The 22542-nt window shown below is 40.2% G+C and overlaps 1 long non-coding RNA gene across 2 annotated transcripts; it reads right to left on the bottom strand.

Moving 5' to 3' along the window:
• Positions 1 to 5424: 5424 nt before the first annotated feature.
• LOC130156455 (uncharacterized) lies at positions 5425 to 17492 on the bottom strand. Of its 2 annotated transcripts, XR_008824431.1 has the most exons (4): positions 17256 to 17492; positions 14195 to 14382; positions 8721 to 13730; positions 5425 to 8635 (listed from the first exon to the last, which is right to left on the bottom strand). It is a non-coding gene; the product is annotated as an uncharacterized LOC130156455 (long non-coding RNA). The 2 variants fall into 2 exon arrangements; XR_008824430.1 differs by having other exon boundaries at positions 5425 to 13730.
• Positions 17493 to 22542: the final 5050 nt, after the last annotated feature.

Genomic DNA, 22542 nt, shown 5'->3' with positions numbered 1-22542 from the left:
CCTGAAGAGGGCATCCTCTTCTCTCCATCCATCATGATATTTACCACCCTGACAGATGTCCACTATCAATGCATGAACACACCTTCTCTTATACTGAAAAGCTTCAGCACAGTGAAGTGGATCTCCTAAACAGAAGCACCACATAACCAGTTGGTGCATTTCTTGGCCATTTTCATTGGCATTCACTGACTGACAGCTACAGGTCTGGTTCAGGAAAGTAATGGCAGCAGCTCGAAAGGTGGGAGAGATCTGGAAGGCAGGCATATACATTGATTTGGCCTCATACACAAATTGCATCACCAGTGGCCTGACTCTGCAAACCTGACAGATTTGTGGATCCGTTTAATCCTGTGATAGACCTCATACCCACTCAGGAGTTGGACAGGCAGCAGGAATTTGGTGGCAGGTGCTCAGCATAACAAACCGAGCAATGGCCATGTAGCAGATGCAAGTACAGTAAGTCACCTTCCCACGCAAGCTGGTTTTCCTGCTAGCTAGGCTATTAGCAATCCTCAATCCCTACACATTAGAAGTTAATCCTGCCTCAGGCAGCATTAACTTACACATTAGCTCTTTAATGTAACATCTGCAGTGCTAGAAAAGAGTCATCTGGTACAAATATTATCCCACATGAATCCACTCACTTCCCCAATTGCTACATTCCCTATTCTCTTTTGAAAAGATCTTTTTTATGAAGCTTTATGCTGTGAGGCTGTAATTATCATGGCAACATCCCACAAAGGTGTTTTTATCCTCTGTGTGGTAACTTTGAGCCTGGTTTTGTGGTATCGCCAACAACACTCACTCAGTGGTGCACAGGGAGCGAGCGATGTGGCATACAGCCAAGGCTGCTGCCCACCAAACAGAAAAAACTTTGAATATTCTTACAACAAGCCCTCCATGCAGTTTGTTATTAGCAGTAGAGTAATTGTAAAGGCACTATGTATTTGTGAAAACATGCACAAATCAAAGCATCCTGAAATTCAGGACAAGTGATGATTTATTAAAAAATGCATACTAGATGCCTAATTTATAAACTATTTATAACCCAGCAAGGGAGCAGAAGCTGTACTGTTTTACTTTACAGACTCTTCATGCAAAAACTGTAAAACAAGTATTTTAAGAACAAGCTGGATTGATTTCCAACTTGTGTAAATCAAGCTAACTTCACTGACTCTAGTTTTATATGCACAAATTCTTCTGTGTTTATGAATAATAAATTCTTTTTTTCCCCCCAGATAATCAGAATGAGATTACATATCTTTTGCTGTCCTAAAAAACACCACAAAAAAATATTTCATAAAGATAGTGTCTCAAAATAGTTAAACCAACAGTCCTTTAAACTGCACGTTTAGGTTAACGCTTACAGAAATATCACAGGAAAAAAAGCATTTATACAGATTAATGCAGGAAAGTCACTAGAATAAGAAAACCAAAATTGTTGTAAATGGGTTTCGGAAACTGTATCACAGGAAAGTCACTAATGAAATCCTTGGAGAGACTAGGCAATCTTCAGTGCAACAATTCAACTTCAGGTTCTCCCCCCCACTACTTCTTACATTTTCAGATGTTCCCCAAGGTGCCTGTGCTCTGAAAATACCTTTGTGGTAAGATAAGTTCAAATACAACTTAAAAGAAAATGTATTTTATGTCATTTTGATAGGGTGAGGTTGTCACCTTATTGTTTCAGCAGCATCCCCGGTAGATCAGTTGGTAAAGAACCAAGCGGGTGTTAAGGTGAAACAAAGCTATCTAAGTCAAGCTGATAAAGCCTCTTGTGGTTAAAGCACCAGTTCCTTCTTTTTCAGTAAATGTCTCCCGATCCAGCCCTCCAGTTGTTGGAGGCTTGCAAAATCCTTTTTCCATGGAACCCGAACCCCACCTAAACAGGGCAAGCCCATCTGAGCCTTATTCCTGCAAAAAACTTGGCTTCTCACCCCCAAGGCCATTTTGTGTGCCACTCCCCTTATATCAGAGCAAACAAAACCCAAACTGGAGATACCAGAGGAGAACATGGCCACCAGGCCACAGCACCAGGGCAAGATCCTTCCCACTATCACGTGTCCAACTGATCCATCAGTGTGGGTCTGAGTTACTTCACCAGCTAGTTTGCCACCACTCCCTCAGCAGATCATTGCACTTCCTGATCAACCTAAAGGACAGGATTTCCCCTGTGCTTCTGTAGTTATTTCTTTTTTTAAGCTGCCTCATTATGAGTAGATAGGTTGATATTTCAACAGAGGATAACAGAATTAAGCACCTAGCGTAACTCTTAACCGTGATCTATGCACTGCTGAAAGGTAGCAGTATACCATACCATGACAAGTACAGTCCATCCATCGTACAAAGTGCTCATAGTCTGCATTATCACTGGGATAATCTACTGCGCTTTTAGTTTAAGAGTAATGCCATGTGTTGATGCCTTGCAATTTGATGGGATTTCCGTTCATTAGTAGTAATAAAAGAACCACTTTTTATTCATTAAATTATTCTAAGTGACAGAAAAAAACCTCCTTTCTTAAGCATATGCACAGCTGCATTTTTTTTCTCATGCAGTTGGGATCACCCCTCTCAGCACATTAATATTGTATTAGAGGATGTAGATCGCTTTTTCATTCTTAATTGGTACTTAAAAATTTCTCTCTAGTGAAAATACTGATTGATTTGGTGTTTAAATGAACTTGCTCATTGCAACTGCAAATATCCTGAATACTAAGTAGTTTAAAATAACTTGTCATAATAAAAAAATAGATGGACCATACCTAGAAAAAAAGTGCTATTAAAATTCTAGCTTCATAGCTATTTTGTAGTATCACTGAATAAATAACATTATGAAGGAAATCTAGAACAAGCCTACCATAATCGTGCTCCATTTTTTTGCACTACCAGCTTTGATGGCTCAAAAATAATGAAACTGCTAGAGGAAGTGACCAGATTGTTACTGATAATGAAGTTATACTCATTATATTTACTTCTTCATTTCTGACTGTTTTCATATTTCTTATTTGCAGTATTTCCCCTACATCCACAAGATCTAGTGTTCTAGGTTTGTTTTTAAAAAAACAATTGTATAAAAAGGAAAGTGCAGGCAATTCTGACCTAATCGCATTATCCAAAATAAAAAGAAAGAAAAAAGTTTGGCAAGTTGGGTGCATTTCCATTATTTTTATTTATATTTTTTACCCTCAGCTGATAGCATTTGTTCATCAGCTATTACAAGTGTGCACGGTGGGTACTCTCAGGTGCTACAGCAACAAGGGTAACATGCACATGAAAGGTTCTCAAGGCTAGTGGGTGGGCAGAGCAAGGTTTTCTTTTCCTCTTTAGCATGCCTCAGCTATCTTCACAACAGAAAAGGGATAGTAGCACACCTCAGCCAGGGGCTGCTGACATCGCTACACCAAGTAAGCTGCATAAAGCTTAACAGTGGTAGCAACGCAGAAAAGCTACAGGGAAACTAGAAAACCCCACGGCCAGCATCAGGTCTGGGTGAAGTGCGCTGAGAAACAGCAACATGAACAACCTCAAAGCAGAGCATTAGAAGAAATGTTCAAAAATCACCTGTGGGCAAGCTCCCCTGGCCGGTGGGGTGCTGAGCGCTCTGCAGATGCTGGGGGCCGCAGGCAGGCAGAGGTGGTTAAAGCTGCCCAGATGAGTGCAGGAACCTCCAGGGCTGAACCCCAGGCTCCTACCACGCTCTGGCCCCTCCTCTGAGCTCTTCCTCTTTCCTTCCCAGAGCCATGCTTAGCCTTACTGACCAAGGCCAGCCAAGGAGAAAGCCTAAGGACAATAGCTCAGGTGCCCAAGGAGGCTTAGAACCTGCCCACACCTCACACCTCTTTATGGGCTGGGCACGGAGCCCAGGCCAACCAGGGCAGCTCCCAGCACCCCCACCTGCCAACAGGCTGCGGTGAAAACTGCCTGCAGCTGGCTCCTGCACTCAGGTGCTTCCCTTAGCACCTCACCGTGCTCTGCTAGGGAGGTGAGCCCAGGGCAATACCTCCTCATCTAAATACTATGTGTTAGCATAAAAGACAAAGCTTGTGATTTAACGTAGGTTCTCTGAAGACGAGAGTGAAAAGGTAAAAATTAAGTTCATTAACATACTGCAGGCTTATGGTCCTTACTATGTGATCTAGTTCAATTTACCTTTTACATACAGATTTATTAAATTTGCCCAGTAAAAGAATATGCAGTCTTTATTTAACAGCCCCTGAGATTTGTTTTTTTTTTTTTTAATTTTGTGTGCTTTATTCAAAGTCTACTAAAACAGAAACAAATATGTAGAACAGTTTACATTTTCTACTCATTAATTATTTTGTTCCCTCAGCATAAAATGCCTTTGAACAGTCTCTGACTTTCAGGCAATGCTGAGCCTGAAAACCCAGCTTTTTAAGTCAGCACCCAGAACTGAAGATTCTACTTTTGAAAGCATTAGGTTATGCGTTAATATTTCATTTTTATCTTCATTTTGCAGAAATGAATTTATTCTTCATGTGGCTCAATGTTATACTTTGTTTTTTCATGCCTTGTTCTCCTCAGCAGCATTGTTGATTGTTTTCATCAGGAGTGGTCACAACTCAGGAGAAGAGGGTTTAGGCAAGTCAATTAACATTGCTGTAGAGCAGAGCCCAGGAGAGGAATGGACATACGGCATGCAATGATGTGCAATTTACTATTTTTTAATTTCTTAGTAAATAGAGTGAGCTAGAGGACATTCTTGGTCACATTAAGATGAAAGACCAACTATAGAGCTTTACTAATCTGGCCTCACTTAAAATTCATAGATGTTTTACATGTCAAGTAACCTAACCTCCTGAAAATTTACAGGAAGGAGATTTAAAAAATGGGATTCTTTTGCTATACCAAATATTTGCTTTCATTATACATTCATTAGACTGGGAGAAGTGCTGGAGGGCAGAATTTGGGCTGTTTAATGTTTATTGAAAAAAATCCTTTGTTAGACAGAAAAATGTCCTAATAGGTCATCAAATTCATATCATTGTGCCACTACAACCTGACCCATGTTTATTTCCTCATATGCTTCTAATCAATTTTTATAGCTGCTCTAGAGTAGTCAATTAAGAGTTTTATTAATAGCAATGAATCCACAGCTCCAGCAACCTGGAAATATCTGCCAGGACTTTCTTGCTGAATTTTATTTTTCACTGTGAAGAGAAGTGCGCTCCCAAACACAGGCTTTATGGGGCACTGTGCTGCGGTCATTTGTAGGTCATTTGTGAACCAGCGTGTTACCCTTCTGGCCATTTGTGGCCGGACGTAACAGGTCTCCCATGGCTCTATCTTGCCATGAGGAGTCAAAACAAAGCACCCACAGACCTAGCAATTCCCCCTAAGTCCTGGGTAGAGAAAACAGGATAAAGCGTAGGAGCAGTCAACCTCCATTTGAACACCTTTTTATTTTATTTCAGTTACCAATAAAACCAGAATCCAGGAAGGGAACAAGTACAGACGAAGCCACACACATGCAAGTTTGGCTCAGAGCAGTCTGAGGACCTTGCACCTTTTAACAAGCTGCAGTAAAAGGTTTCCACAGCTTCCTTAGCAGGTGTGCCCGGTGAGTGGAAGCACAGCAAAGCAAGCAGGGCTTATACACAGTAGGTGTACTGCAGGCCGTTGGCAACATGCAATATTTTCCCATTTTTCCACGGATTTAAGCTCCTCTAACTTGAATTGCATTCATTCCACGTGGTGCCTTTTTAAGTCCATATAGGCATTATTGTGCCTTTTCTTCCAGTATAGCTTTTTTTTTTAACCAGCAAGCCAATCTCACTGTTTACATACGCACTCTTCCTCACAGTTCTAACAAAGAGAAAAAAATCCAGGTTTTGACCTTCCTGGCTTCCTTATGCTCCCTTTCTCCTTATGAAATTGCCCCTTCTCAGGAGCTAGCAAGGCAGGCTGCCCATTGATCAACAAGCCGCAACAGCAACAGCAAGATAGGACATGACAGTGGTTCTGGCAGCTGGAATGAAAAATGAATGTCTGTCTCTAGCTGGCCAATTCAAAACCAGGTTAACAGTACCTGAAATTCATCACTATCTAATGTCTTTGTGAGATGAGACTGATGTCAGTTTAATTTAATAGGCCAGGCTGAAAAATGCGACAGTTCAATAATTGATTCATGAGTGGTTTAGACATCACTGCCTCAGGGGTGGTAACATCCACCAAAGAGTGGGGACGATGACTGGGGCAGTAACGACATTAGCTGCCTCATTTTAGTCCAGCCTCCAAGCCTGCCAGACACCCCAGCCTGTACCCACGCTGCTGCAGAAGCGGGCAGACAGGCCCATGACTGAGCACACCTTGGAAATAAAAGCATGCCCTACATTACCCGTTAGGAGAGCAAAGGGGGGAAACTGGTGCTGTAGGTGTCTGTACTGTAAACCCTGCTGGGAATAAACCAAGGACTGCAAGGTACAGAGCTGTCAACCAGGTGCTTTCTGCAAGGACTGAAACTCACTGAATAAATAAAGGGAGAAAAGGGAGATGAGAGTCCTCTTATCTCTTTCAGTGATGTTCTTGCTGACTCTCCTCATTCAGGCTAAGTGCAGTTCTCTTTCCTTATCAGATACCTGTAACAGCAGTCACCCCGTGCCGTGCCGCTGTTTTCTCTTCCTGTTCTTTCACCCCACAGTCTCCTTTTCTTTCACAGTATGTAGAGATACGCCATCTTTCCCAAAGTGTTTCCTAGTTAATGCTAAGAAGCCTCCAATGACTCCATAATGCATTCTTCAACAGTCACACTGAGATTATGGCTGCCCTACCCTTGTATCTTTATAGATTATTAGTAAACCACTTACTTATGGGAAAGAAGTAATTATTTTGATCACCATCTTTTATTTGCAGGCTCTGAATGCTTGCACAATACTTTTCTGTTTTTCATGCAAATTGTAAATGTAGGCACGATAAACTGCACTTCTTTACGTTATCAACATGAAAGACACCTTCACTTTTAACACGTTTTAATTAAGACTTAATTCATTAAATCCAGATGTTACCAGAAACCAGCAGTTATTTGGATAAATACTGCATCGTTTATAGTGCTTCTTAATATATTTGGTTGGGACAGAAAAGCAAAGCAACTCCTCACTTGACATAGAAGAATAGCCCAAGCTGAGTGTTGAGAGCTCTTAGCAATCTAGGAGTTACCACGGCAAACTTCCACCTTTGGAAAGCACATATTTGAGATGGAAAGGGGGAAGAAGCTTCAGGAATGTTACTGTACTAGATGTTTACCCCTTCCGAGGCCTCAGTTAACCCAAATAGGGGACAAACCCAAGAAGAGGGTGCTACCTTCAACTTACTTCCAGCAAAGCCATACTCTCATGCAAATTCTGGTCCTTCTTCCAAGAAAGTCCTTCCTGCCGCACCAGTTCCTCCGTACCACACAGCAGCTGCTTGCAGAGCTCTGGCCACAAGCAGCTGCCTGGTCCAGAGCACCTTGGAGCATTCTGTTGGGATGTCAAGGATCACACCTTAACCTATCATTGCTATTGCCATCAAAAGAATTAAAATAGCACTTTTTTTATTTAATCTTCAGAGGACCTAAACTTTTCTTACACTATGAATATAAGCCTAATGTAAGTGGAAGAGAGTCAGAGAGCAGAAGTGGAAGAAATTCATAAGCTTATTTCTGCTTTTTTTATGAAAGTAACAGAACAAAAGTGATCAGACTTGGACATTCCTGAAGCCTATAGGTCCAATGTTTTCAAGACAATATTAAGTATAAAAATGATCCATAACCATTATAAAAAAAAATATTCTCTTTTTAAATAGGCCTGGGCATTATCTCAGTTGCTTTCTTCCTGGAAACAAAGCTGGGGTTAGACACAAATATGGATGAAGCTTTAACAGCCAGACAACACATAAACAGTAGTCATTCATTAAGCCCTCTGACTGCAATGAACCAAATTGTGCCACATATGGACTACTAAACAGAAACTTCTAAATATACAAATCAAGAATCTCTGCCGGAAACAACAAAGAAACCACGCAATAGGTGTAGCTGCAAAAAATTAACTGGCTTGCTTCACAAAGCAGGAGTCAAACAGTGTTGCCCTTTTAATTTTTGTCATGCTATATGACAAACAATTAGGACATACCTGCACACCCATAAATGAGGAGCTGCTATACCTAGACTTTTACTTGCTGCCATAATTGAGACACCGCATTTTAAAGCTATTGTGGTTCCACAACCATTACCATGATTTTACTGGCCTCAGTGCTTACATTACAACAGTGTCTTAGGTTCAAGCCAGCTCAGGTTGCAACAAGCGCTCTGTAAACCCTCAGAAAATGACAGTTCCTGCTCCCCAGAGCTCAGTGGAAGGCTAGCTAGGCAACGCCAGGAGTTTCTATGGCTTTTAGGTTCCAGTGACCTACTGCTCCTTTTAAACTTGCTGGGCAACGGCTTGATCCTCTTCTGCCCTGAAATTCCTATCATGTGGTGATCCACACTCTCTTTAAACTGTAAGGGACAGATCCTCACCCCATGTAAACCATCAGCATTTCACTGAAGTCCTTGGTGTAAACTATCAGCACACCAAGGTCAGAATTTGCCTTTAGCCATCTTGTCTCTCAGATACGCTGAACACAGAAGGCATTTCTATACCTGTAAATAAAAATATTCATACTTGAAAATACTGTCAAGAGCAGTATGAGATTAGTCTGCCCTCCTACATGTACACACTGCTTACCCTCTGAGCAAAGTAACGATCCAGCAACTGTGGTTACAGAAGATCTCCAGATTAAATACTGCCAGGTAGGAAGTGCAGATTAAGAAAGTTTTCAGGGTACTTCTCTTCCTCCTTCACGAGTATGTATATATCACTCAGCACTGCTCAGGACTAAGAAAATAAAACACCCGCAGAGACTTAAACTTCAATTTACCTGCAAGGCCAGTTCTTTCCCGTAGCAACTATGTACTTTCTTCCCTGTAGTACACACCCAGAGGTCTACTCAGTCAACAAGGACCGTTTTTTGGTGCATATGATGTCATGCCTCTCCCCTCTCTCTCAAATGAATTTATACACTAAAATTAATTGCAATAATACTTTTGCTGACACTGACAATAGAGGAGATACCCTTCAGACAAGAACAGAACTAAAAAAAGAAATCCAAATGAAAAACACCACAAGAAAATTTTAAAATTTCAGATTATTTTACAAAGCCGAAGGAAATATGGCCAGTATAATCACACAGCCATTCTGTAAAGGAAGTATTTCCTGGTATCTTGGCCCCTTGTCAATGGCCCCATCTTGTGTCCCAGTTATTTTTAAAGCGGGCTTTGCACAGTAAATAAGAATGGAGGTGGAGAAGAGAAGGAAAAAAAACCCCACCAGTCTCCTCTCAGGAAAATAAGACTTAATTAAAAAGTCTGCCATTGCTTTGCACTTAATTAGGGATAACACAGCTGTTAATAAGTTTCTGATTGATAGTAAACCTGATGTCTGCACAGAAAACTACTTACTTGGTTCAAAGATGCTGATAGTTCCATACAGAAAAAAGATTCTGTTTTGTAATTGTGCATAATGTTAATATTTGAAACATCCTTAAGGGTGATTGTACCTATTAAAATTTCATATGTGAAACGAGAAATAAATGAATTGGTGTTGCATTTTTAAAGGATCAGATTACTGTTGATTAAAGCTTTGTCTACACTTGAAATTTCCCAGTAGAACAGCTCTACTGGTGGTTGCAATAATAGGAGGACAAGCAGAGATAGGCTGCCAGCAACCGCTGTTTAAATCACAATGTCATACAGACCTGATCTGTAACGGGTTAGACGAGACTGTCGTTATAACGTGGCTGTAGCAGTTAATACTGCCAACCTAACTATGTTACTGAGTGTGTAACAAGAAAAAATGGAACAAAAAGCCAGTACAGATGCAATCGGAAAGTTAAGTGTTTGTCAGTAAGGCTGAGATACAGATCAGATTATTTATCCACAACACGGTAATGTGAATGCTACCATGAATTCTCACTCCACCTGAGAAGTTAAATATCAAGCAACATAAGTGAAGGGGAAGATGAAGTGGAAGGAAAGAGGAATAGAGGGAAAGATGAGTTAAATGATTTTGAAGTAGAGGAAGGAAGCATTTGAGGATGGTAAACTTCATAGAAATAGGAGGGAAGAGAAACAGGTCTCTAGAGGAAAAGGAGAAATAAGAAATTCCCATGCAATCTACTTTTAATTTTTCAATAGTGCTCCTCCACGTAGCAAATACAGTGAAGAGACTAAAGTAAGCTCTGAGGGTTGAAAGGGAAACATGGAGAAAAGCCACATCAAAAGGCACGACAAGAAAGAGATTTGTGGAAGAAGAAAAGAAATCTTTTGACAAATGAAAAAAATCAACAGAGAAAATGTAGGTATTGAAAAGGAGTGAAAAAAAGGCATAAAGAAAAAAGAGGATAAGGAAGAAAAAGGAAAAACGCTTGGAGCATATTGTAAGAGCTCTGTTTTGTTTGACAAGAGTTTTAACACTAGGAGTCACACACATAATGAAAGCTTCTTCTCCAGCCTTTGGGTAGATGATGTTCTACTCTTCTGCAATTCCAACACAAGCTCAGCCGCTCCCATCCACAAACATTCTGGCATCACCACCTTCAGGACACATTCCTAATTCCTCACTCCCTTCTTTCCCTGATAAAACTCCGTGTTGGGCAGGAGGCAGTTACAAGCCATGGATCTGACAGGCTGCTGCCCTCTTCCATGTGAGCCCCACAGCCCTCCACTGTACATCATCAAAATCCACTGATATATTGGGACAACACTGGACATATTTGACACACGGGGCAACACAGGGCATCCATCTGGTCTGTGGCAAAAAGCATGAGGAGTCGTGGAAGCAGAAACGTACCTAGGCGAAACAGAACAATGTACAAAATAAATCCAGGAATGTAAAGGACAGTCAAACAGGTGATATCAAAGTCAAGTCTGTTGAGAAGCCAGCCACAAAATGTGTGCTCTAACCAAAATACCTAAAGATCGACAGCTGGGAAATAATTTAATATCTCAGGATAGGGGAATGCAACCAAGACAAGTAAATAGCTCACTCTTTAAAGGTAAATTATGCTTATTGTGCTCTGCTAGTGCTGTAAAAATGACATAACCCTTTGATGCGAAGCAGTGCATTTTCGAGCTTCCTTGGTTCAAAAGAGTAGGGGTGGTAGAAAACGGCAGCGTGTCTGCTGGGCTTCTGGAAATTTTATCTGTGTTACAAAAAAGTGCGCCTGGTAACAGAATACCAGCACCCTCAATACCATGCCCTGTCAGGGAAAGGAGTTTACTGCTGAGCAGCTGTGGTGATGGGGTAGGACTGCCATGAGCTTGGCTAATGATGCAGCCACTGTTTTAATAGTAAGTCCAGACATGCCCTTCAAGCGACTGTCTCACTAAATGAAAAGAATGAGCGGTGTCGGTTAATAGCTGAGGAGACAGTTATTCAGGCCACAGTCTGACCTAACATTCTGGTGTCACAAGAAGCAGAAAGCAGTCTGGACTTTGTAAAAGATTTGAACCGCATCAAATAAAAACAGTGTGACTATTAGAGCTTGTATGTGAAGTAGACTTCACTACTGTGTGAGCACACAACAAAAAGAGAAAGAAAGGACAACTTCCTGTTTAAAGTGAAATTCTTGCTGAAGTCTGTCTGAAAAGTATAGAAATCTGACTTTCTTACGGTCACCACATTTGGTGGAATACACCTTTTGTGCCCAGCTCCTCAACAGACTTGACTTTGATTTGAAAAACAGAAACTAGAAGATTAATTCTCCCAAAAAGGTGCCTGATTATACAGACAGCTATACTCTTCATTGAGAATGAGAGTGATATATTACCCTTCTAATATTATATGGTCAAAAAGCTCTTTCTTCGTTTACTGTAAATCAGATCTCTCCAAGTTTTCACCTATGTACAGAGAAAGATTTTGGCCCTCTAATAGGAATACTTCACGCCTCAATGAAGTCAAGGTTGTAATGGCTGTAAGAGGAATTTTAAGATTATTGTGGAGATCAGAAGATATTTAAGTAGGTGATGTCTCCTCAGACTGATATTCTCAGCATAATTGCTTGAATAAGCCATAACACAGAATGTACATATATTTAAGGAAATGTTTTCAACCAGCCAGGAGCGTGTATATTTTGCTCACACCATGTACCACAACGCCAGTCTATGGGAAAGACCTGTCCTTAGAGAGTGGCTTTGTCTTTGGAACAGTAAATCACATTGCAATTTACACATATGTATAATAAACCTAAGCTTAATGGTAGCTCATCCTTTTGAAAATGAAGATTAATTAACTTGTAAAGGCCATTACTCTAACACCTGTTTTATTTAAAGAATTTAATCAACACACCAGAAATTCAGTAGTGAGAACCATAGCAATTCCATTGTACTTAAAAATACATTTCCTATTCATCAAGCTTAAAATAAGTTCTGTTTAAAAATAAGCAATTGACGGCAACCTAAAATAGCAGTAACAAATTCCATAGACTGGAGCACTTCTGCTGTAATGCCTCAGGCAAATTTATAAGCAATTTCTCAGAATATTCTCAGGGTGTAAAGCATCCAGTGCTTGGGAATCCCTATTACAGATTCTGGCCTCATTTTTTTGCCCCTAAACATTTGTGATAAAAGGAAAGAAAGTAAACGTGAGTAAAACACAGCAAAATGGATTTGTGAAAGCCAGCTGCCTACCTGGCATGGTGCTTATTAGTATAGAACAGGTAAATCACATACATTTTTAGACAATTCTGTAATTTGTACTCTGACAAAAATACTCTCAGTGGATGTCCTCTTAGAGGTTAGGAGTTCACACTGCTGTTAGATTTTCTTCAGTGCTAAAGGAAAGCTAAAGCTTTCTGATTAAAGGGTTCAGGAGACTAGAGGCAAACACTTCAGGATAGATTTGTCCATCTTTATATGGTCTGCTCATTCTGACACAAGTAATAGTTGTTTACTCTTAAGCTGTTTGGAGTCGATGGTTGCCCTACAATTTCTTTTTGGTTCTGAATGCAACAGCAGAAGTCAGTAGGCTTTTATTTCCTGGTTCACTGGTGGAAGGCACCAAGGACTTGTCCAATTCTCCCTTTTTTTCCTGGCAATCCTGATTCCACTTTGAATTTGATACTGGAGATACTGACCTACCTGCAGGGGACTACATTTTAAAAAATAAAAATAATGACCACAACTTTATAAACACACTAAAAAGGTGGGAAGAACACCAATATGAGCAAAGTGGTGCAACAGAGAAGAATTACAAAATACTATTCTAGTGTAACTGTACCATACTGTATAACATATATTGTGATATATATCGTATGTAAAAATAAGATCATACAGAAATGATAATTTTTTATCTCTCCTACAGTACACAGAGACAAGCTTCGTACCTGTACATTTTAAATCCAATCTTTCTGAGACAGAACTTTCTTGCTTTAACAACTTTATATGACTATTTTCTTGACTTTAATCTTCACTATTTTCTGAGTCAAAATTACACATATTAACTCATCACAGTATTCAAACACAGTTTAAAATGGTATCTTCATATTATAAAAACGAGAGATGAAGAATTGTATCTTCATCTCTCATAAAAATGATGCTCTTTGGTATCTCTTTGGTGTGTTTCATGGTTAAAATTTAGCCAAGATAGTATCAATGGTCTTCACTAGACAAAGTCCAACTTTTACTCGAAGATTTATCTCTGCAAAAAACAAGACAAAGTTAGCTAACAGCTGACTATTCCTTGGTACATGTCTTTAATTGATAAGAATCAGTGATTTTAGTAGTAATAACAACAATTATACCTACTGAAAAGCTAAGCCTTTTTACTTCAGTACAATGAAGTACAATTTTGACTTTCGAAAATATACTTCTCTAAACCCTCCTGCTAACACAAATAATATCCAGTACTAACAGATGAAGTAGTCCAATACTTTTAAAGCTTAAAATCACACTCCTAAATACACAGGATGACCAAGTATCTAAACCCTGGTCATCTCAAAGGGCAATACTGGTTCCTCTGCATTGTGTTTCCTATCTGGATGCAAAATAGTATTTTACCAGGGAAACATGAAACAGCCAGTCTTTAATTACATGTTACTTTATCTCTCAATTTAAACAAACTTTCAATAAAATGTTAGCGAGGGTGCTCGATAAGGTACTCACAACACTGTAGGTCTCGAGGGCTGTATTCTCGTTCCCAAGAGTTACGTTTGGTAAGACAGGTGTGCTACGTTTTTTCTTGCCAGTCCATGAAACAAGAATGAAGGAGCTGAAGCAATCTGCTGATATGCTTTGGAGGCTTAAAAAGGCTCTAGAGAACTGGCATCAGTGAAACGATCCTGAACAGGGCTCTATTTGGGGGAAAAGAGTGGTCCAGATAAGTGACAACATCTGTATGTTTATCAGCAGTAAAATTCTTACACAGCTAAACTGGAAATGTTCTGTGTACACTTTTACCCCTGGGTGAAGCCATATTTCTTTTCCCTTGCAGAACACAGAGAAAGAGGCTTCAGAAAATAAGAAAAAAAAGAAAGAAAAAAGAAAGAGGGGTGGGGTGGGATGGGATGGGGGTGTTGCATGTGTAAAATGACACACTTGGGGAAAATAATTCAGAGCAGGTCTACATGATGGTTAAAAACTGGCAGTTACAGTCACAATTGAGGGAAGCTACTTGGAGCCACCACTGAGGGCTGCCTGGTGGCAGTGGCTGGAGAAGCAGTGGTATCCAGAAAGCCAAATACATCTGGCCTTGCTGAGATGGTATTGAGGATATCACAATATACCCCATCTTCCTAATACATAAAACCTTGGTGCCTCTGCATCTTTAGCAAGGTACAGTTCTGGTCTCCACATCTCAAGGAGGACACAGAGGAATCAGAAAAGGTACAAAGAATGGCAATTAAAATAATCAAAGTGATAGAGCATGAGAGTGTGCATGAGAAGAGATTAAAAAGTCTGGGGCTCTTCAGTTTGGTGAGAAGGTGACTGAGGAGGGATACGACAGAGATCCTAATAATAAATGTGAGCTGTTCATCCCATGCTGTAATTCCAGAAATAAGGGCTATTTGATGAACAGAGTAGGAGATCCGTCTAAAACAGAAAAAACATTGTTTCTTTACTCGGTAAAGAGTGCATGCCTGCATCTCGCAGCCATGGGCAGCTGCAGAGGCAGATGGTGTCGGCGTATTCAAAAAGGAATCAGACATATTCACTGACAACAGGTCCATAATGAATACTAAAAGGATTATGTTGGGATGTATCTTCTAACAACCGTAAGGACAATTCTGGATGCCAGGGCACTACATGGGAGGAAATGTCCAGGCTTGGTACCACATGGGAGACAACAGCCAGGCTTGTATATTCTCCCGAGATAACGTTTCCTGCTGTCACTGTCAGCGAGAGTACTGAGCTAGATGATCTCACCCAGTAAGTCATTTCTCACTTTCTAGGGTTTTGTCTATTTTGCTGTGACTTCCTGTTCAGTTGAATGGGAAGGAAACAGGTCCCCTGGGGAGGCATCCATGTAAGTCCGCTAGGGATGGTGATCAGCGACCAGCTTAGTAGCAGGAGCAGTCACCCCCATACAGCAGTGCTGCATATTGGGTATGGAATATTGAAGGAGTTTTTGTCCCTATCGGTACTTAAAATACTTATGCCAAGTCTGTCTTTTGTCTTGTGTGGGAAAGAAGGAGGAGGAAGAGAAAGGAAATATAAGCAAATTCCAACACAGGCATTGCCACAAATAATTTGTGCGTACGTGGTCCATACAATGGAATCCAAACCACAGCATTTGTCCTCTGTCTGTGGAAGAAGTGCTAGTATTCTTTGAGTGATAGTGATGAATGAGGTGAAAGGAGATACAAGATAAATGAAAGAAAAGTCCCGCCTGAGAAAGGAGCTGTCTGTAGGCAGCATGCTCAGAAAGACAAGGAATCTGAAGTCTGCTGCAGCTCAAACTCCGTGCCTAGGCTACAGTAAAAAAGAGCAGCAGCACGACCATCACCACTTCTGCTGCCTCAGGGCCCGTTTCGGAGAAAGAGCAGTTTTCATTGTTTTATATAAAACCTAACCTATGACACTCCAGAAACACACCCTGACCTAGCTTTTCAACAGGGGCTGGGCCAGAGCATTTCCAGGCAAGCTCAGCAAAGTTGTTTGTGCCCATGGAGCCTGGAAGTAAGGATGACAGTTTCCACATCTCCAGTTAGGGTGGCATGAAGCAGAACTTCTAGAACTTTGATTCTGGCATATAAAGTATATTTAAATCCTTTTTTTGCGTATAGACCCCTTTTAATTCATACAAGAATATTCAGCCGTAATAAATATGCATTATTACTCCCTATCAAGAGCTCGTTCTTTGCTTAAGTAGCCTCTTTGAAAGCAGAAACCACACGATGTAACAATGACGCTTTCAGGCTGTGGCACAGCAAGGTACCTTGTGACTGACAAATCTGTGAGCCTCAGAGGTCATGGCTGAGGCAGAGTCCTCAGCGTTTGCGTTAGAGTTTTTCCCTGATTAAACAAAAGGATCAAGAGAGGCACAAGGAAAGGAAATTTTAGCAAGGTACAGTTCTGGTCTCCACATCTCAAGGAGGACACAGAGGAATCAGAAAAGGTACAAAGAATGGCAATTCAGTATCTTGGGCAATCCTCCAAAGAAATCAAAAGACTACCCAAAATGTTAATCTTTGGACTTCGTTATTAATTGGGGGTTTATATGTTTGTTGTTTATGAACAATTATTTCCCCTTTTCTCCCCCGCTCCCCGCTCCTTCCCCCCAGAGCCAGTGTCACAAGATGGCTACTTAGATTAGCTAGAGTGCGCATATACAAAAAATCAGCTGTTTTGTGAAGAATTCCTTTTCAGTGCCCCTAAATATTGCTGTCTTAAGATCCCATGGTTTTCTGCCACATTCCTCCTGCTCTCTCCCATCCCGTGTGTACACATAGCCCCTACACCTGAAGAGAACAAACAGGAGACATTACCTGTTATGGACTTGGTATCTCAGTCGAAATGTTTTCTTACAGTGCACAGTACTTACATGACAACTGTGCAGTGGCGAGTTCACCTTATATCCTAGTATTTATTTCTGTTCTTACACTACAATGTTTGAGCAGACATCCGCAATTTCTCCCTGCAGTAGGTCACACTGCACATTTCCTAAATCCCTCTCCATTCTACTTGTCATTTACCCTGTTGTATTTTACAACAAAGTAGACCTTACCTGGTCTGCTGTTGTGGAGGGTTTGTTGCCCCCTTTCTCTCTTTCAATTTCTGCACCAGGTTCTATGTTATCATTGTAACTGGCAGAGCTTTCTTGTGCTTCACTGGTTTCAGCCTGCTGGCAGGTAGTAGCAGGGTTACTTGATTCTTGTTACGTATTGCATTCCTCACCGATGTCTAGATTATTTTCCCATTCCCTCATTAACTCCAAGGCGTGGTCTCCAGACAACATGAGTTTCACCCTAGACGTGACAGTAAATTTTATTAACGTTTGACATCAAATCTAGGACCTATTACTAAAAACATGACACCAAGGTAATAGCCCTGTTTGTTTTAAGCCCAGCAGTTCAATCCACAGTCAGATTGAGAAAAAAAGTTTTTCCAAATGCCGGTCATCTCTTTTGCAAGCACAAACCTGCAAGTACTACTACTACTACTACTACTGTTCTTCTTACCACAGTCAGGAAGGAAGCAGATGACCTTTTCCTCCAGAACTCCTTCAATTATGGATCTCAAAAATTTGCAAAGGAATTTTAGCTTTTTCTACAAAAGTAACAACAAGAAACCCCAAAGAGTTGGAGAATGGCTCTGAGATTTTCCACTGCCTGTGCTTCTCCCTGTGTCTGTATCCATCAGTATTTCTTTACGTTACTGAGCAAACGAACATGCCTATCCAGCACTCCTGTTTTACTCAGCCTATCTGGAATGGGTAGTGCAACGATCTATGGGTCCAGAAGGAACAGCTTTCCTTAAACTGCTCAGGCTCCTGTCCTCTCACCTCACGCTGAATGATTTGAAATAATTTTGATTTGACTCCTTTGGCCATTTGGTAAAGCTGACGATTGTGTATCTGAAAGCTTGGCGAGAAAGGCAAGCGCGTACTGTATGCAAAGTTTATACACAACTCTGAAAACTGGAGTTGTCCTGTTGCTTATTTGTAAGGGATAATATTTTGCATTAATAATTGCTACCAATCTCCTGATGCTCTTAGAGCACTTCACTAACAGCAGAGATACTTTTTTCTAATATTAATTAACGATAGATAGTTACTAGGTAGTTTTTTATCTGCACTGTACAGACTGGTAAACTGCAACACAGAAAATATGATCATAATGGTGTTTTCTGAGGTCACACAGTGGATCCAACAGAGGAAAGAGGTAACAGACAAGACTCTTTTGTTTGAAAGCTCTTTACCCCCATCTTATTAGACTAGCAATTCTTACTTCAAACTCCTAGGTTTTTTTCTTTACTTGACTGGTATTTAGAAAGTATTTCCTTTGAAGTAGCTACCTACATACACATACGTACCAAGTGATCAAGGCATAAACACTCATCCCCATCAGAAAGGTAAGTCTCGATTTTGCAAAACAACCTCATCTGTTGCAGATGCATATTTACACCTGCAGTTACGACGGCTGTGGGCATAACCGATGACACGCGTTGTAACTACCTCTTTGGCATGAACAGTTATGTAGTTAAATATGCAGCTTGCAGTGAATTGCACCCAAAAAATCAGAGGCTGATTTTATTTTTTTTTAAAAGATCTAGGCCTTGCAGAGTGCCAGATAATTGTATACCACATAAAAGAGAAGGGGGAGTTTATTTCCTGACAGTTTTTAAGAAAATAGGACCATTTAAGTTAATTATCTGTGCTGGCTCATTTGAACACCTGTTGGGTTTAATTCACTAGCACCTGGTGCCAACTGCGGGTGAAAGGAGGGGAGGTGTACTAACTGACAGACTATGTTGTTCCCGTTTCTTTTGTTTCCATTTCAACTTTTTTTCTGCTCAGTTTTAAGGAAGCAAACTCTAGCAGGGTTCAAGGCAAAAATGCAGAGATACCCAACTTCTTATGGAAATGCAATAAAGTATTTTGTCCATGAACACATCTAACATACAGAATTTCAAGCCTGATGAGCACCTTTATTCTGTTAATCTCAACGGCACATACAGCACTTTAAAACCACAAGGCTGAAGGGATCATTTTCAAGAGCTGTTCGAAGCCTTAGTCTGGAGTATTTTAGATTTAGATTTTAGGAGACAAAACCTCAGTACTGAGGGGAAGAAAAGATTTCAGTTAACAGCAGTAAACTGAGAGCAGGAAACAGTTCTGTTAAATTCTTGATTCATTATCAGACATTCAGAATCCAATAAGCATTCCACTGAAACAATTAAAACATTTAAAACGTTATACAGTAAACAGAAGAACCTTCAAACTAGGTATGATACAAAGTAAAATAGAAGAACAGGATGTCTGGAAATACTAAAAATGCTTCTGATACCATGGGGACAGTTGACAGAGCCAGAGAAAAGCACTGATACATAAAGGTCTTAAGAGTTTAAATCCGAAACCAATTGTAACTACACAAAGCAAAAAGGAGCAACTGTCTTGCCTGGTTTCTTGATTTTTCTATACAGAAGAAAGCTAGAAACAACGCTTTTGATTTAGATGAGAGAAATCTTGAGTGCCACCATCAATTAAAAAAGGAGACTGATCCACAGAAATGGAAAATCTAAACATGAGGTAACTAAGATGGGTAACTAAACATGAGGTAACTAAATTTACACAGACAGTGACAAACCCACAAGTAATTAGGCAACATAAACAAAAGGGAACTTGTGTATTAGAAAAATATCACAGAGTGCAACTGCTACTTATTCTCCTGAGCTATGACAGCAGAATGCGTTCTTTTGCTGGTAGCAAAGATGTTGAAGTGGTTTCAGGTTCCGTATTTGGTGCAGAGTGAAGGCATATGTGTATTAAATGCACTTGTGTAGTATGTATCTTGGCCCTTATCATTCCTGTCAAATGCCTGCTCTGCAGAATCACAGAAAGTGACCCTCTCGCGAGCCATCCAACCCAAATGTCATCGCTTCAGTCAAGGGAAGAAAAAGCAATGCCGTGCTGTCCCCCAGCGCAAGCCTTTGCCTCTAGGCAAGTTTACGCTGTGCATCAAGCCCAGGTCTCCTGCATCTTCAGCAAGCAGTCTGATCGCTAGGCCACCACACAAAAGGTTTTATCTCTGCCAGTTACTAAGAGCAAGCCATGATTTTTACTGCTTTCTGTCAGGAAGCTGTCTGGTTTGGCTGTAACTCAGCTCAGACCTCCCTCCCTTGGCAGTGCTGGGCAGTTTGAGGTGCACAAAAAGATGCAACTCCAGATAGCTGAGAAAATTTAAGATGGGAGAGTGAGAGGCCGCTTTGTTAAAGCAAGAGCTCTAAGCAGATTTCTCAGAATCATTATGCAGCTTAGGCATCTCAGTCCTTCATTGAAAAACCTAATTTTTCAGGTCCTCAGATAACTTTGGAAACATACTTAAATAATTTGCATAACAGGAACGCACCTACGTGCTGTTTGCTGTAAGTCAGGCATGAGAGGATTTGGGCTTTAGGCATTTTGTTTGCTTCTAAAAGTCAATCTGCTCCCAAAAGGAACAAGAAAGCTCACTCAGTGATCATATACATTTTATATTTAGGGCCTTGATTTACTCTTCAGTCAAGCACTCGCATAACTCTAAATTTCATCAAAAATCACAGCAATAACAGAGGATTCTAAACCAGAGCTCACCTTCAATGTGCTCAAAAGCTCTTCCAAGAAAAACTAAAATCAGTAGTGGAGAAGAAAGGAGAAAAAGACCAAACCCACTACCTGGAAGGAAACACCACCTTCCATTAAATCAGATCTAAGAAAATATCAAATTCTTCTAGTGGGAAGTGAAGAAAATGAGGTAGAGTATTCTTACAGTGAAACTGTATCACAATCTATACAATACATTATGAGGTTTAAAAAAATGGAATACAGCATACCTTAAAAATCATGCTTAAGGTAACTGGAAATTACAATATCAAACCAAAATATGTGTATCCATAAAACTATTTATTGCAAAATTCGATTTGCCCTGTATTTTTTGAATATTTTACTCAGTATATAAGTAATATACTCCTGCAGAATATTCAGAAACAACACATAGTGGTAATACAATCTTTGCATTTCTTAGAAACTTAAAAGTATTCTGCGATTCTGTCATGTGTTTTTCTCTAACTTTTTAGCAGATGTAAAAATTTAAGTGCGTCTGGGAAAATTTTAACTGGTATAAAGATCAGAATAATCAAAACTAGTAACAGAACTGCATTAATTAATATTTCTGGTAAATAATTAATCAGCAACCCTTTGCATAGCCCCCGGCCAAAACTATATATGGTCTCAAACTGACAAAACACAAACCTCCAGAGGTATACATCAACTTGAATTGAGCTTGAGGTCATTTGTTTAGCTATAAGTACCTGGTAACTTTTAAATTAAAATTTTTATTGTTAAAGTATTGTCTGGAATATAAAACTGCTGCACCTATCTTTGAAATGCCAGTTTTAATCATACAGAATGACTTGTGACTTCATAAATTTTTGGTACAGATGGTAGGGATTTCCTGGTGGGAGACTGTGGTGCCAAATGCATTTACTCCTATGCAGAAGCTCATGTGTCACACGGCACCAAGGGGTTAATTTTTTTACACGCAGAATTCTCTACATGATAATGCACTTTCATGTTTCCCATCTGGCTATTGTAAAATCACAAAGGCTGTGAAGGCACAAACATGAAGTAGAAACTGGTGTCCTGATTTTCAGCGGTGCCGAGTACCTGCAAGTCCCACTGAAGTAAGGCGGGAGCCACAGGTGCTCAGCGGTTCTGAAAACCAGGCCCTACCAGGACAGCTTAAAGAACAGTTGTTCAAGAACTCTGCAGAGTGTCACTTAGCACTTTAGGTCCCCGTTCCTTCTCTTTATACTCCTGTAAAAACCTAAAGCTCTAACTGGAAATGGAAAAACATTTAAGCACTGCTTTGAACACTGCGATACGTAATACGTGTGAAACCCACAAGCAGCACTGGAGAATGCAAATAAGAATCCAACAAAACATTCCGGTGGAAGGCAGAAGGTACAGAACAAGGGAGACTCTCCTTCCTGGTCTCCCCACTGAAGCTGAGGAATTCTTTGCCACAAGTCGATTTTTAGGAGTTTCAAAATATTTGGACAAATCAGAGGGAAAAAGTCAATGGAGCTTTGTCACCACCGCTTTCTTCAGGTTCAGAGCAACAAGCGACTGAAGGCTGCTCTAATATTTCAGTACTGTTTTCACTACTGGCCGCTGATGGCGATGTGAGAAAGACCTTTGACATTACCTTGTATGACCATTCTGGTATTCTTAGCTCCTTATAAAAAATAATCAGTTGTCAATGAAATAAAAACCGCTATTAAATAAATAAATAATTTGGAAGTGTCACTACTGA

The sequence above is a fragment of the Falco biarmicus genome, chromosome 10 (genome assembly GCF_023638135.1).
Source record: "Falco biarmicus isolate bFalBia1 chromosome 10, bFalBia1.pri, whole genome shotgun sequence".
NCBI classification, from domain to species: Eukaryota; Metazoa; Chordata; class Aves; order Falconiformes; family Falconidae; genus Falco; species Falco biarmicus.
Note: the sequence above shows the minus strand (reverse complement) of the source record. Positions and strands in the feature narration are given on the sequence as shown.